At 41.3% G+C, this 15,574-nt stretch overlaps 1 pseudogene across 1 annotated transcript in view; it reads left to right on the top strand.

Moving 5' to 3' along the window:
• Window positions 1–12,264: 12,264 nt before the first annotated feature.
• Window positions 12,265–15,574, top strand: part of LOC143223620 (uncharacterized) — a 67,596-nt pseudogene continuing 64,286 nt past the window's right edge. The window contains exon 1 of the transcript XR_013012983.1: window positions 12,265–12,736. The product of XR_013012983.1 is annotated as an uncharacterized LOC143223620 (transcript). The remainder of the gene's footprint in view (window positions 12,737–15,574) is intronic.

Genomic DNA, 15,574 nt, shown 5'->3' with positions numbered 1-15,574 from the left:
ACCCACAGAACATTTCAGAGCTAAAGAGTGTAACACACCCACAAAACCATTCAGAGCTAAAGAGTGTAACACTCCCACAGAACCATTCAGAGCTAAAGAGTGTAACACACCCACAGAACCTTTCAGAGCTAAAGAGTGTAACACACCCACAGAACCTTTCAGAGCTAAAGAGTGTAACACACCCACAGAACCATTCAGAGCTATAGTGTAACACATCTACAGAACCTTTCAGAGCTAAAGAGTGTAACACACCCACAGAACCTATCAGAGCTGAAGAGTGTAACACACCTACAGAACCTTTCAGAGCTAAAGAGTGTAACGCACTCCCAGAACCATTCAGAGCTAAAGAGTGTAACACACCCACAGAACCATTCAGAGCTAAAGAGTGTAACACACCCACAGAACCTTTCAGAGCTAAAGAGTGTAACACACCCACAGAACCTTTAAGAGCTAAAGAGTGTAACACACCCACTGAACATTTCAGAGCTAAAGAGTGTAACACACCCACATAACCTTTCAGAGCTAAAGAGTGTAACGAACCCACATATCCTATCAGAGCTAAAAAGTGTAACACACCCACTGAACCTTTCAGAGCTATAGTGTAACACACCCACAGAACCTTTCAGAGCTAAAGAGTGTAACGAACCCACAGAACCATTCAGAGCTAAAGAGTGTAACACACCCACAGAACCATTCAGAGCTAAAGAGTGTAACACACCCACAGAACCTTTCAGAGCTAAAGAGTGTAACACACCCACAGAACCTTTCAGAGCTAAAGAGTGTAACACACCCACAGAACCATTCAGAGCTATAGTGTAACACATCTACAGAACCTTTCAGAGCTAAAGAGTGTAACACACCTACAGAACCTTTCAGAGCTAAAGAGTGTAACGCACCCCCAGAACCATTCACAGCTAAAGAGTGTAACACACCCACAGAACCATTCACAGCTAAAGAGTGTAACACACCCACTGAACATTTCAGAGCTAAAGAGTGTAACACACCCACATAACCTTTCAGAGCTAAAGAGTGTAACACACCCAAAGAACCTTTCAGAGCTAAAGAGTGTAACACACCCACAGAACCATTAGAGCTAAAGAGTGTAACACTCCCACAGAATCTTTCAGAGCTATAGAGTGTAACACACCCACTGAACCTTTCAGAGCTATAGTGTAACACACCCACAGAACTTTTAAGAGCTAAAGAGTGTAACGCAGCAATTTAACCTTTCAGAGCTAAAGAGTGTAACACACCCACAGAACCTTTCAGAGCTAAAGAGTGTAACGAACCCACATAACCTATCAGAGCTAAAAAGTGTAACACACCCACTGAACCTTTCAGAGCTATAGTGTAACACACCCACAGAACCTTTCAGAGCTAAAGAGTGTAACGAACCCACAGAACCATTCAGAGCTAAAGAGTGTAACACTCCCACAGAACCTTTCAGAGCTAAAGAGTGTAACACACCCACTGAACCTTTCAAAGCTATAGTGTAACACACCTACAGAACCTTTCAGAGCTAAAGAGTGTAACATACCCACAGAACCATTCAGAGCTAAAGAGTGTAACACACCCACAGAACCATTCAGAGCTAAAGAGTGTAACACTCCCACAGAATCTCTCAGAGCTATAGAGTGTAACACACCCACTGAACCTTTCAGAGCTATAGTGTAACACACCCACAGAACTTTTAAGAGCTAAAGAGTGTAACGCAGCCACAGAACCTTTCAGAGCTAAAGAGTGTAACGAACCCACATAACCTATCAGAGCTAAAAAGTGTAACACACCCACAGAACCTTTCAGAGCTAAAGAGTGTAACACTCCCACAGAACCTTTCAGAGCTAAAAAGTGTAACGAACCCACAGAACCATTCAGAGCTAAAGAGTGTAACACTCCCACAGAACCTTTCAGAGCTAAAGAGTGTAACACACCCACTGAACCTTTCAAAGCTATAGTGTAACACACCTACAGAACCTTTCAGAGCTAAAGAGTGTAACATACCCAAAGAACCATTCAGAGCTAAAGAGTGTAACACACCCACAGAACCTTTCAGAGATAAAGAGTGTAACGCACCCACAGAACCTTTCAGAGCTAAAGAGTGTTACACACCCACAGAACCTTTCAAAGCTATAGAGTGTAACACACCCACAGAACCTTTCATAGCTATAGAGTGTAACACACCCACAGAACCATTCAGAGCTAAAGAGTGTAACACACCCACAGAACCATTCAGAGCTAAAGAGTGTAACACACAGACAGAACCGTTCATACCTAAAGAGTGTAACACACCCACAGAACCTTTCAGAGCTAAAGAGTGTAACACGCCCACTGAACCTTTCAGAGCTATAGTGTAACACACCTACAGAACCTTTCAGAGCTAAAAAGTGTAACATACCCACAGAACCATTCAGAGCTAAAGAGTGTAACACACCCACAGAACCTTTCAAGGGTAAAGAGTGTAACACACCCACAGAACCTTTCAGAGCTAAAGAGTGTAACACACCCACAGAACCATTCAGAGCCAAAAAGTGTAACACACCCAGAGAACCTTTCAGAGCTAAAGAGTGTAACACACACACAGAACCATTCAGAGCTAAAGAGTGTAACACACCCAGAGAACCTTTCAGAGCAGAGTGTAACACACCCACAGAACCTTTCAGAGCTAAAGAGTGTAACACACCCACTGAACCTTTCAAAGCTATAGTGTAACACACCTACAGAACCTTTCAGAGCTAAAGAGTGTAACATACCCACAGAACCATTCAGAGCTAAAGAGTGTAACACACCCACAGAACCATTCAGAGCTATAGTTTAAGACACCTACAGAATCTCTCAGAGCTATAGAGTGTAACACACCCACTGAACCTATCAGAGCTATAGTGTAACACACCCACAGAACTTTTAAGAGCTAAAGAGTGTAACGCAGCCACAGAACCTTTCAGAGCTAAAGAGTGTAACACTCCCACAGAACCTTTCAGAGCTAAAGAGTGTAACGAACCCACATAACCTATCAGAGCTAAAAAGTGTAACACACCCACAGAACCTTTCAGAGCTAAAGAGTGTAACACTCCCACAGAACCTTTCAGAGCTAAAGAGTGTAACGAACCCACAGAACCATTCAGAGCTAAAGAGTGTAACACTCCCACAGAACCTTTCAGAGCTAAAGAGTGTAACACACCCACTGAACCTTTCAAAGCTATAGTGTAACACACCCAGAACCTTTCAGAGCTAAAGAGTGTAACATACCCAAAGAACCATTCAGAGCTAAAGAGTGTAACACACCCACAGAACCTTTCAGAGATAAAGAGTGTAACGCACCCACAGAACCTTTCAGAGCTAAAGAGTGTTACACACCCACAGAACCTTTCAAAGCTATAGAGTGTAACACACCCACAGAACCTTTCATAGCTATAGAGTGTAACACACCCACAGAACCATTCAGAGCTAAAGAGTGTAACACACCCACAGAACCATTCAGAGCTAAAGAGTGTAACACACAGACAGAACCGTTCATACCTAAAGAGTGTAACACACCCACAGAACCTTTCAGAGCTAAAGAGTGTAACACGCCCACTGAACCTTTCAGAGCTATAGTGTAACACACCCACAGAACCTTTCAGAGCTAAAAAGTGTAACATACCCACAGAACCATTCAGAGCTAAAGAGTGTAACACACCCACAGAACCTTTCAAGGGTAAAGAGTGTAACACACCCACAGAACCTTTCAGAGCTAAAGAGTGTAACACACCCACAGAACCATTCAGAGCCAAAAAGTGTAACACACCCAGAGAACCTTTCAGAGCTAAAGAGTGTAACACACACACAGAACCATTCAGAGCTAAAGAGTGTAACACACCCAGAGAACCTTTCAGAGCAGAGTGTAACACACCCACAGAACCTTTCAGAGCTAAAGAGTGTAACACACCCACTGAACCTTTCAAAGCTATAGTGTAACACACCTACAGAACCTTTCAGAGCTAAAGAGTGTAACATACCCACAGAACCATTCAGAGCTAAAGAGTGTAACACACCCACAGAACCTTTCAGAGCTATGGAGTGTAACACACCCACAGAACCTTTCAAAGCTGAAGAGTGTAACACACCCACAGAACCATTCAGAGCTATAGTTTAAGACACCTACAGAATCTCTCAGAGCTATAGAGTGTAACACACCCACTGAACCTTTCAGAGCTATAGTGTAACACACCCACAGAACTTTTAAGAGCTAAAGAGTGTAACGCAGCCACAGAACCTTTCAGAGCTAAAGAGTGTAACACTCCCACAGAACCTTTCAGAGCTAAAGAGTGTAACGAACCCACATAACCTATCAGAGCTAAAAAGTGTAACACACCCACAGAACCTTTCAGAGCTAAAGAGTGTAACACTCCCACAGAACCTTTCAGAGCTAAAGAGTGTAACGAACCCACAGAACCATTCAGAGCTAAAGAGTGTAACACTCCCACAGAACCTTTCAGAGCTAAAGAGTGTAACACACCCACTGAACCTTTCAAAGCTATAGTGTAACACACCTACAGAACCTTTCAGAGCTAAAGAGTGTAACATACCCAAAGAACCATTCAGAGCTAAAGAGTGTAACACACCCCCAGAACCATTCAGAGGTAAAGAGTGTAACACACCCACAGAACCTTTCAAAGCTGAAAAGTGTAACACACCCACAGAACCATTCAAAGCTATAGTGTAACACACCTACAGAACCTTTCAGAGCTAAGGAGTGTAACACACCCACAGAACCATTCAGAGCTAAAGAGTGTAACACACAGACAGAACCGTTCAGACCTGAAGAGTGTAACACACCCACAGAACCTTTCAGAGCTATAGTGTAACACACCCACAGAACCTTTCAGAGCTAAAGAGTGTAACACGCCCACAGAACCTTTCAAAGCTATAGAGTAACACACCCACAGAATATTTCAGAGCTAAAGAGTAACACACACACAGAACCATTCAGAGATAAAGAGTGTAACACACCCACAGAACCTTTCAAAGCTGAAAAGTGTAACACACCCACTGAACCATTCAGAGCTATAGTGTAACACACCTACAGAACCTTTCAGAGCTATGGAGTGTAACACACCCACAGAACCATTCAGAGCTAAAGAGTGTAACACACCCACAGAACCATTAGAGCTAAAGAGTGTAACACTCCCACAGAATCTTTCAGAGCTATAGAGTGTAACACACCCACTGAACCTTTCAGAGCTATAGTGTAACACACCCACAGAACTTTTAAGAGCTAAAGAGTGTAACGCATCCACTTAACCTTTCAGAGCTAAAGAGTGTAACACACCCACAGAACCATTCAGAGCTAAAGAGTGTAACACACCCACAGTACCTTTCAGAGTTAAAGAGTGTAACACACCTGCAGAACCTTTCAGAGCTAAAGAGTGTAACACTTCCACAGAACCTTTCAGAGCTAAAGAGTGTAACGAACCCACATAACCTATCAGAGCTAAAGAGTGTAACACACCCACAGAACCTTTCAGAGCTAAAGAGTGTAACACTCCCACAGAACCTTTCAGAGATAAAAAGAGTGTAACGAACCCACAGAACCATTCAGAGCTAAAGAGTGTAACACTCCCACAGAACCTTTCAGAGCTAAAGAGTGTAACACACCCACTGAACCTTTCAGAGCTATAATGTAACACACCTACAGAACCTTTCAGAGCTAAAAAGTGTAACATACCCACAGAACCATTTAGAGCTAAAGAGTGTAACACACCCACAGAACCTTTCAAGGGTAAAGAGGGTAACACACCCACAGAACCTTTCAGAGCTAAAGAGTGTAACACACCCACAGAACCATTCAGAGCTAAAAAGTGTAACACACCCACAGAACCTTTCAGAGCTAAAGAGTGTAACACACACACAGAACCATTCAGAGCTAAAGAGTGTAACACACCCACAGAACCTTTCAGAGCTAAAGAGTGTAACACACCCACAGAACCATTCAGAGCTAAAGAGTGTAACACACCCACAGAACCTTTCAGAGCTAAAGAGTGTAACACACACACAGAACCTTTCAGAACTATAGTGTAACACACCCACAGAACTTTTCAGAGCTAAAGAGTGTAACACACCCACAGAACCATTCAGAGCTAAAGAGTGTAACACACCCACAGAACCTTTCAAAGCTGAAGAGTGTAACACACCCACAGAACCATTCAGAGCTATAGTTTAAGACACCTACAGAATCTTTCAGAGCTAAGGAGTGTAACACACCCACATAACCTATCAGAGCTAAAGAGTGTAACACACCCACTGAACCTTTCAGAGCTATAGTGTAACACACCCACAGAACCTTTCAGAGCTAAAGAGTGTAACGAACCCACAGAACCATTCAGAGCTAAAGAGTGTAACACTCCCACAGAACCTTTCAGAGCTAAAGAGTGTAACACACCCACTGAACCTTTCAAAGCTATAGTGTAACACACCTACAGAACCTTTCAGAGCTAAAGAGTGTAACATACCCACAGAACCATTCAGAGCTAAAGAGTGTAACACACCCACAGAACCATTCAGAGCTAAAGAGTGTAACACTCCCACAGAATCTCTCAGAGCTATAGAGTGTAACACTCCCACAGAACCTTTCAGAGCTAAAGAGTGTAACACACCCACTGAACCTTTCAAAGCTATAGTGTAACACACCTACAGAATCTTTCAGAGCTAAGGAGTGTAACACACCCACATAACCTATCAGAGCTAAAAAGTGTAACACACCCACTGAACCTTTCAGAGCTATAGTGTAACACACCCACAGAACCATTCAGAGCTAAAGAGTGTAACACACCCACTGAACCTTTCAGAGCTATAGTGTAACACACCCACAGAACTTTTAAGAGCTAAAGAGTGTAACGCAGCCACAGAACCTTTCAGAGCTAAAGAGTGTAACGAACCCACATAACCTATCAGAGCTAAAGAGTGTAACACACCCACAGAACCTTTCAGAGCTAAAGAGTGTAACACTCCCACAGAACCTTTCAGAGCTAAAGAGTGTAACAAACCCACAGAACCATTCAGAGCTAAAGAGTGTAACACTCCCACAGAACCTTTCAGAGCTAAAGAGTGTAACACACCCACTGAACCTTTCAAAGCTATAGTGTAACACACCTACAGAACCTTTCAGAGCTAAAGAGTGTAACATACCCAAAGAACCATTCAGAGCTAAAGAGTGTAACACACCCCCAGAACCATTCAGAGCTAAAGAGTGTAACACACCCACAGAACCTTTCAGAGATAAAGAGTGTAACGCACCCACAGAACCTTTCAGAGCTAAAGAGTGTTACACACCCACAGAACCTTTCAAAGCTATGGGGTGTAACACACCCACAGAACCTTTCATAGCTATAGAGTGTAACACACCCACAGAACCATTCAGAGCTAAAGAGTGTAACACACCCACAGAACCATTCAGAGCTAAAGAGTGTAACACACAGACAGAACCGTTCATACCTAAAGAGTGTAACACACCCACAGAACCTTTCAGAGCTAAAGAGTGTAACACGCCCACTGAACCTTTCAGAGCTATAGTGTAACACACCTACAGAACCTTTCAGAGCTAAAAAGTGTAACATACCCACAGAACCATTCAGAGCTAAAGAGTGTAACACACCCACAGAACCTTTCAAGGGTAAAGAGTGTAACACACCCACAGAACCTTTCAGAGCTAAAGAGTGTAACACACCCACAGAACCATTCAGAGCCAAAAAGTGTAACACACCCAGAGAACCTTTCAGAGCTAAAGAGTGTAACACACACACAGAACCATTCAGAGCTAAAGAGTGTAACACACCCAGAGAACCTTTCAGAGCAGAGTGTAACACACCCACAGAACCTTTCAGAGCTAAAGAGTGTAACACACCCACTGAACCTTTCAAAGCTATAGTGTAACACACCTACAGAACCTTTCAGAGCTAAAGAGTGTAACATACCCACAGAACCATTCAGAGCTAAAGAGTGTAACACACCCACAGAACCTTTCAGAGCTATGGAGTGTAACACACCCACAGAACCTTTCAAAGCTGAAGAGTGTAACACACCCACAGAACCATTCAGGCTATGTTTAAGACACCTACAGAATCTCTCAGAGCTATAGAGTGTAACACACCCACTGAACTTTTCAGAGCTATAGTGTAACACACCCACAGAACTTTTAAGAGCTAAAGAGTGTAACGCAGCCACAGAACCTTTCAGAGCTAAAGAGTGTAACGAACCCACATAACCTATCAGAGCTAAAAAGTGTAACACACCCACAGAACCTTTCAGAGCTAAAGAGTGTAACACTCCCACAGAACCTTTCAGAGCTAAAGAGTGTAACGAACCCACAGAACCATTCAGAGCTAAAGAGTGTAACACTCCCACAGAACCTTTCAGAGCTAAAGAGTGTAACACACCCACTGAACCTTTCAAAGCTATAGTGTAACACACCTACAGAACCTTTCAGAGCTAAAGAGTGTAACATACCCAAAGAACCATTCAGAGCTAAAGAGTGTAACACACCCCCAGAACCATTCAGAGCTAAAGAGTGTAACACGCCCACAGAACCTTTCAAAGCTATAGAGTAACACACCCACAGAATATTTCAGAGCTAAAGAGTAACACACACACAGAACCATTCAGAGATAAAGAGTGTAACACACCCACAGAACCTTTCAAAGCTGAAAAGTGTAACACACCCACTGAACCATTCGGAGCTATAGTGTAACACACCTACAGAACCTTTCAGAGCTATGGAGTGTAACACACCCACAGAACCATTCAGAGCTAAAGAGTGTAACACACCCACAGAACCATTAGAGCTAAAGAGTGTAACACTCCCACAGAATCTTTCAGAGCTATAGAGTGTAACACACCCACTGAACCTTTCAGAGCTATAGTGTAACACACCCACAGAACTTTTAAGAGCTAAAGAGTGTAACGCATCCACTTAACCTTTCAGAGCTAAAGAGTGTAACACACCCACAGAACCATTCAGAGCTAAAGAGTGTAACACACCCACAGTACCTTTCAGAGTTAAAGAGTGTAACACACCTGCAGAACCTTTCAGAGCTAAAGAGTGTAACACTTCCACAGAACCTTTCAGAGCTAAAGAGTGTAACGAACCCACATAACCTATCAGAGCTAAAGAGTGTAACACACCCACAGAACCTTTCAGAGCTAAAGAGTGTAACACTCCCACAGAACCTTTCAGAGATAAAAAGAGTGTAACGAACCCACAGAACCATTCAGAGCTAAAGAGTGTAACACTCCCACAGAACCTTTCAGAGCTAAAGAGTGTAACACACCCACTGAACCTTTCAGAGCTATAATGTAACACACCTACAGAACCTTTCAGAGCTAAAAAGTGTAACATACCCACAGAACCATTTAGAGCTAAAGAGTGTAACACACCCACAGAACCTTTCAAGGGTAAAGAGGGTAACACACCCACAGAACCTTTCAGAGCTAAAGAGTGTAACACACCCACAGAACCATTCAGAGCTAAAAAGTGTAACACACCCACAGAACCTTTCAGAGCTAAAGAGTGTAACACACACACAGAACCATTCAGAGCTAAAGAGTGTAACACACCCACAGAACCTTTCAGAGCTAAAGAGTGTAACACACCCACAGAACCATTCAGAGCTAAAGAGTGTAACACACCCACAGAACCTTTCAGAGCTAAAGAGTGTAACACACACACAGAACCTTTCAGAACTATAGTGTAACACACCCACAGAACTTTTCAGAGCTAAAGAGTGTAACACACCCACAGAACCATTCAGAGCTAAAGAGTGTAACACACCCACAGAACCTTTCAAAGCTGAAGAGTGTAACACACCCACAGAACCATTCAGAGCTATAGTTTAAGACACCTACAGAATCTTTCAGAGCTAAGGAGTGTAACACACCCACAGAACCATTCAGAGCTAAAGAGTGTAACACACCCACAGAACCATTCAGAGCTAAAGAGTGTAACACACTCACAGAACCTTTCAGAGCTATAAAGTGTAACACACCCATAGAACCTTTCAGAGGTATAGTGTAACACACCTACAGAACCTTTCAGAGCTAAAGAGTGTAACACACCCACAGAACCATTCAGAGCTGAAGAGTGTAACACACCCACAGAATCTTTCAGAGCTAAAGAGTGTAACACACCCACAGAACCTTTCAGAGATAAAGAGTGTAACGCACCCACAGAACCTTTCAGAGCTAAAGAGTGTTACACACCCACAGAACCTTTCAAAGCTATAGAGTGTAACACACCCACAGAACCTTTCATAGCTATAGAGTGTAACACACCCACAGAACCATTCAGAGCTAAAGAGTGTAACACACCCACAGAACCATTCAGAGCTAAAGAGTGTAACACACCCACAGAACCATTCAGAGCTAAAGAGTGTAACACACTCACAGAACCTTTCAGAGCTATAAAGTGTAACACACCCATAGAACCTTTCAGAGCTATAGTGTAACACACCTACAGAACCTTTCAGAGCTAAAGAGTGTAACACACCCACAGAACCATTCAGAGCTGAAGAGTGTAACACACCCACAGAATCTTTCAGAGCTAAAGAGTGTAACACACCCATAGAACATTTCAGAGATAAAGAGTGTAACGCACCCACAGAACCTTTCAGAGCTAAAGAGTGTTACACACCCACAGAACCTTTCAAAGCTATAGAGTGTAACACACCCACAGAACCTTTCATAGCTATAGAGTGTAACACACCCACAGAACCATTCAGAGCTAAAGAGTGTAACACACCCACAGAACCATTCAGAGCTAAAGAGTGTAACACACCCACAGAACCATTCAGAGCTAAAGAGTGTAACACACCCACAGAACCTTTCAGAGCTATAAAGTGTAACACACCCATAGAACCTTTCAGAGCTATAGTGTAACACACCTACAGAACCATTCATAGCTAAAGAGTGTAACACACCCACAGAACCATTCAGAGCAAAAGGTTCTATGGAATTTATTCGTAACACTGAAATCTTAATCTAACTGTTTATCTACAGTTCAATGATTAGGCTAAAAAAACAACGAATCAGACAAATATCATAAACGCAGACACAACCTACATGGTCAGAATTTTTTTTACATATCATATGTTTTATAAATTTTATTTAGCGTCATAAACTAAACACAAAACACATCTATGATCATTGTAATGCTTTTTAGAGACAAACAAATAAACAACAGATTACTCACTGGAAGTATGTAAGTCCGGCATGGCCATGTGGATAAGGCATTCGACTCGTAATCTGAGGGTTGTGGGTCCAAATTCCCGTCACACTAAACACGCTCGCTCTTTCAGACGTGGGAGCGTTATAAAGTAACGGTCAATCCCATTATTCGTTGATAAAAGAGTAGCCCAAGAGTTGGCGGTGAGTGTTGGTGACTAGCTGCCTTCTCTCTAGTCTTACACTGCTAACTTAGGGACGGTTAGTGCAGATAGCTCTCGAGTAGCTTTTCGCGAAATTCAAAACAAACAAAACCTGCCGTATAACCAACTGAATCGTCTCTGGGTTAAAAGAAAATTCGAAAATGGAAACAGATTAGCGCAAGTGTGATTTATTTCATAATAAAATACATACACAGAACGACGTAAATAAGAATTTATGTAACAGTTTGCCAAAAATAGAACAAATATTTTTGTTAACTCTTCCAAAAAAGAAACAGATGGACGACTGATGATGTGCTGCCCTCTTACGATATTTTCAAAAACTCATAGTTGACTACGCTCTTGTCGCGCTGTTGCTTCTGTGCAGCGTGTGAAGATTTGCGTGAGCGTAATTCTTATGTTCTCTTAAACTTGGAAAACGTGAATCGCTGGCTGGAGAAGATAGCCACTTTTTATTACGTCATATCATCGATAGATTCTTTCGAACTTGGAGTAAACCGTGATTGACCAAACAAAATCAAACGATTACTTTATAAGTTGACGTATCTCTATCATGAAGCCATTATCTATCTGATTTTGATCCGTATATTTATTTAGTTTTATTCTTTCGATGATTGTGACAATGTGTTGAAAACGACATTGTTGAAATTTTCGCTCTGCTCTTCTGTTACGAGTTCTAGCTAAAGAGACAATAAAAAGCTGTTGAGATATAACACTAACGTTAGCGTTATATTGTTGCATAAAGTGTCGAGGTAAAAACAGGAGTTCAACACATTGCGAAAGGAATTGCACGTGAAAGCCTCGATAGCTTTTGTGTGAGATGATTTTGAATACAGTCCTCGTCAGTCAACGTGAAAGATGATAGAAACAGCGATGTCCACTGAAGCTAATCGTACATTGTCCAACTGGAATACCACAATACGGTCTTACGGTAACGTGTTGGTTGACCAAGATGATCTTGAGACGGAAGGATCTATGCGACACCTGTCTACATTAAATCAAGTTCTTATAAGTTTCTTGTGTGTTTTGGCGTTGGAGCAAATATCTGTTCCTTGGTCCTTCTAAAGCGAGCAGAAACTCCTCGAAATCGGAAACAGACCCTGATGGTCCGGTGTTTGATCTGGAACGACCTTTTAGCACTAGTGGGATCTTTCCTTCTCATGTATATGCAGCTTTATCTTTGGCCAGAGGAGCTGGTAATTCCTAGGTGGTTCTGTGTCCTTCGGGTCCTTCTCCGGGCCTTCGGCCTGTCCTCCGGCAGTGTGGCTACAGTGATGGCTATAGAGAGGTGTTTAGCTCTCACTAGGCCTTTCTTCTACCAAAAGGTAAAGTTTGTTAAATATACTATCGTAACTACTTAGTTAAGGTGTCATAGAAATAGTGGGTTAAATATACTATCATAACTACTCAGTTAAGGTGTCATAGAAATAGTGAGTTAAATATACTATCGTAACTACTTAGTTAAGGTGTCATAGAAATAGTGGGTTAAATATACTATCGTAACTACTGAGTTAAGGTGTCATAGAAATAGTGGGTTAAATATACTATCGTAACTACTTAGTTAAGGTGTCATAGAAATAGTGAGTTAAATATACTATCATAACTACTTAGTTAAGGTGTCATAAAATTAGTGAGTTAAATATACTATCATAACTACTTAGTTAAAGTGTCATAGAAACAGTGAGGTAAATATACTTTCATAACTACTTAGTTAAAGTGTCATAGAAATAGTGAGTTAAATATACTATCATAACTACTTAGTTAAAGTGTCATACAACTTTAGTATTGAACGTTTTATCGTCCAAATAAACGTTTCTGTACTAAAATTAATAAATGGGGAATAAAATAGGCCCTTCCCCTTAGTACTGAAGTTCCGTGTAAACAATTCAGTCTTGTCAAAATACACATAAAAAAACGACCAAAACGAAACGTTAAACTGATGATTACAAATTAACATGTTAAAAATTTTGACGATTCATATAATTATCTGATGATTAGATGTTTCGGTTTTCCGTTCGTTAAGGAATTTTCTCGCAAAGTTTTATGGATTATTTGGAATTGAGCACGAAGCCACACAATGGACAATCTGTGCTCGGCTCACCACGGGTATCAAACCCGATTTCTACACTCTGAGTCCGCAGACATGCTGCTGATTCACTAGGGAAGGTTGGTTGGTTTGTTGTTTTATGGCGCAGAGCAACTAGGCTATCTGTACTTAATTAGGGGGGAAGCTTCTCGCAAAGAGCTATCTGCGCCTACTCGTTCTTACTTTTCAACTGACAGGCTAGGATAAAGGCTACAAATCAACAGCGCTTATCGTCAACTCTGACCTATTTGAGGGGGAGGAAGGCTGACCGTCATTCTACATAGCCCCACGGGACCAAAGTACAAATCATGTTTTTGTAGCAATGAGATGCGAACCATAAACCTTCTGATTTCCAGACCAATCACTTTACAGCTACCGAAATACATTATTATTGTTTAAATAAAGCATTTTTACTCATTGAAAAGTAAGATATATTTATTAATCAAGTATACCAGAGGAATGCGTTTTAGATCATTGAACGTATAACTGAACAACTAATAAACTAAGAGTCACTGACATTTTTTATTAGAGCGGTTTCGATTGGTGAAACCTAAAATGTTATATAATACAATAATACTTCAGTTGTATTGTGGGGTGCATGTTTGTTCCTTCATCTGACGGCATATCTGCGAACTTACAACTCTAGAATCCGGGTTTCGATACCCGTGATGGGCAAAGCACAGAGAGCCCATTGTGTTGTTTTGTTCTTAACTTCAAACAGATTCAGAGGTATTTTCTACACATTTTTAAAACCATATCTCGCTCCACAGCATCTCAGAATTATTAATCTTGTGTCGCGCTCGTGATGAGACGTCAGCAGTTATATACAAATAAATTACCGACACTTTCATAATATTTAAAATCACAATAAATAGTTAATAAGTTTTAAATTGTGTAGAAAAGGAAACGCTGGTTTTAATTATTCATTGTAACGAAAGTAATTTTATTTATTGTGTGTGTGTCAGAATGTTTCTTTATTCACCGTGGATTACACACACTCATATTAGAGATAAACACGTCAATAGTTAACATTCTGGTATAACTATGAACCGTAACATCAAGTTCAAACCTAATAATTCTCTACTCAGAATATTAACATCGAAACTATTTCATGCTCTGGATTATTTGAAACAAACGAGTCAGCCTTTCGATGAACATGGGATTCGTTCGTTTTGATTAGACTTAGTTTGTTTTGTATTTCGCGCAAAGCTACTCGTGAGCCATCTGCGCTAGCCGTCCATAATTTAGCAGTGTAAGACTAGAGGGAAAGCAGCTAGTCTTCACCACCCACCGCCAACTCTTGGACTACTCTTTTACCAACGAATAGTGGGATTGACCGTCACATTATAACACACCCACGGCTGAAAGGGCGAGCATGTTTGGTGCGACGAGATCCAAACCCGCGACCCTCAGATTACGAGTCGAGTACTTTAACCATTTGGCCATGCTGGGGTTTTTGATTGGAACTTCAAGTGTTAGTAACAGTTTATAAATCATGGTAGCTTAAAATTGTTTTTGAGATGAAAGTCAAATACATTATAAGACACATATATATTTGTGCTATTATCTAACAGGATAACAAGGCATTATTGTGTTCATATACATTATGAACATTTTTTGTAATGAAAACTATACATACTAGTTTGAACCTAAAACGTACTAACTACAACAACAAACTCTAATATCGACATATAGACTTAAAGCAATGTTTTGTTTAGAAATCACGTATTGTCTTAACAAATACACATTCTCTTTATCACGCACATATACACTCTATTGTTTTTTTTACTGTATTTAATACGTAGGCCCGGCATGGTCAAGTGTGCTAAGGCGTTCGACTCGTAATCCGAGGGTCGCGGGTTTGAATCCCGGTCGCACCAAACATGCTCGCCCTTTCAGCCGTGAGTGTGTTATAATGTGACGGTCAATCCCATTATTCGTTGGTAAAAGAGTAGCCCAAGAGTTGGCGGTGGGTGGTGATGACTAGCTGCCTTCCCTCGAGTCTTACACTACTAAATTAGTAACGCAGATAGCCTTCGAGTAGCTTTGCGCGAAATTAAAAAAAAAATTAACACGT

Source organism: Tachypleus tridentatus, chromosome 8, assembly GCF_004210375.1.
Source record: "Tachypleus tridentatus isolate NWPU-2018 chromosome 8, ASM421037v1, whole genome shotgun sequence".
Taxonomy (NCBI): domain Eukaryota; kingdom Metazoa; phylum Arthropoda; class Merostomata; order Xiphosura; family Limulidae; genus Tachypleus; species Tachypleus tridentatus.
The sequence above is the reverse complement of the archived record's forward strand: the minus strand, read 5'-3'. Positions and strand labels throughout refer to the sequence as shown.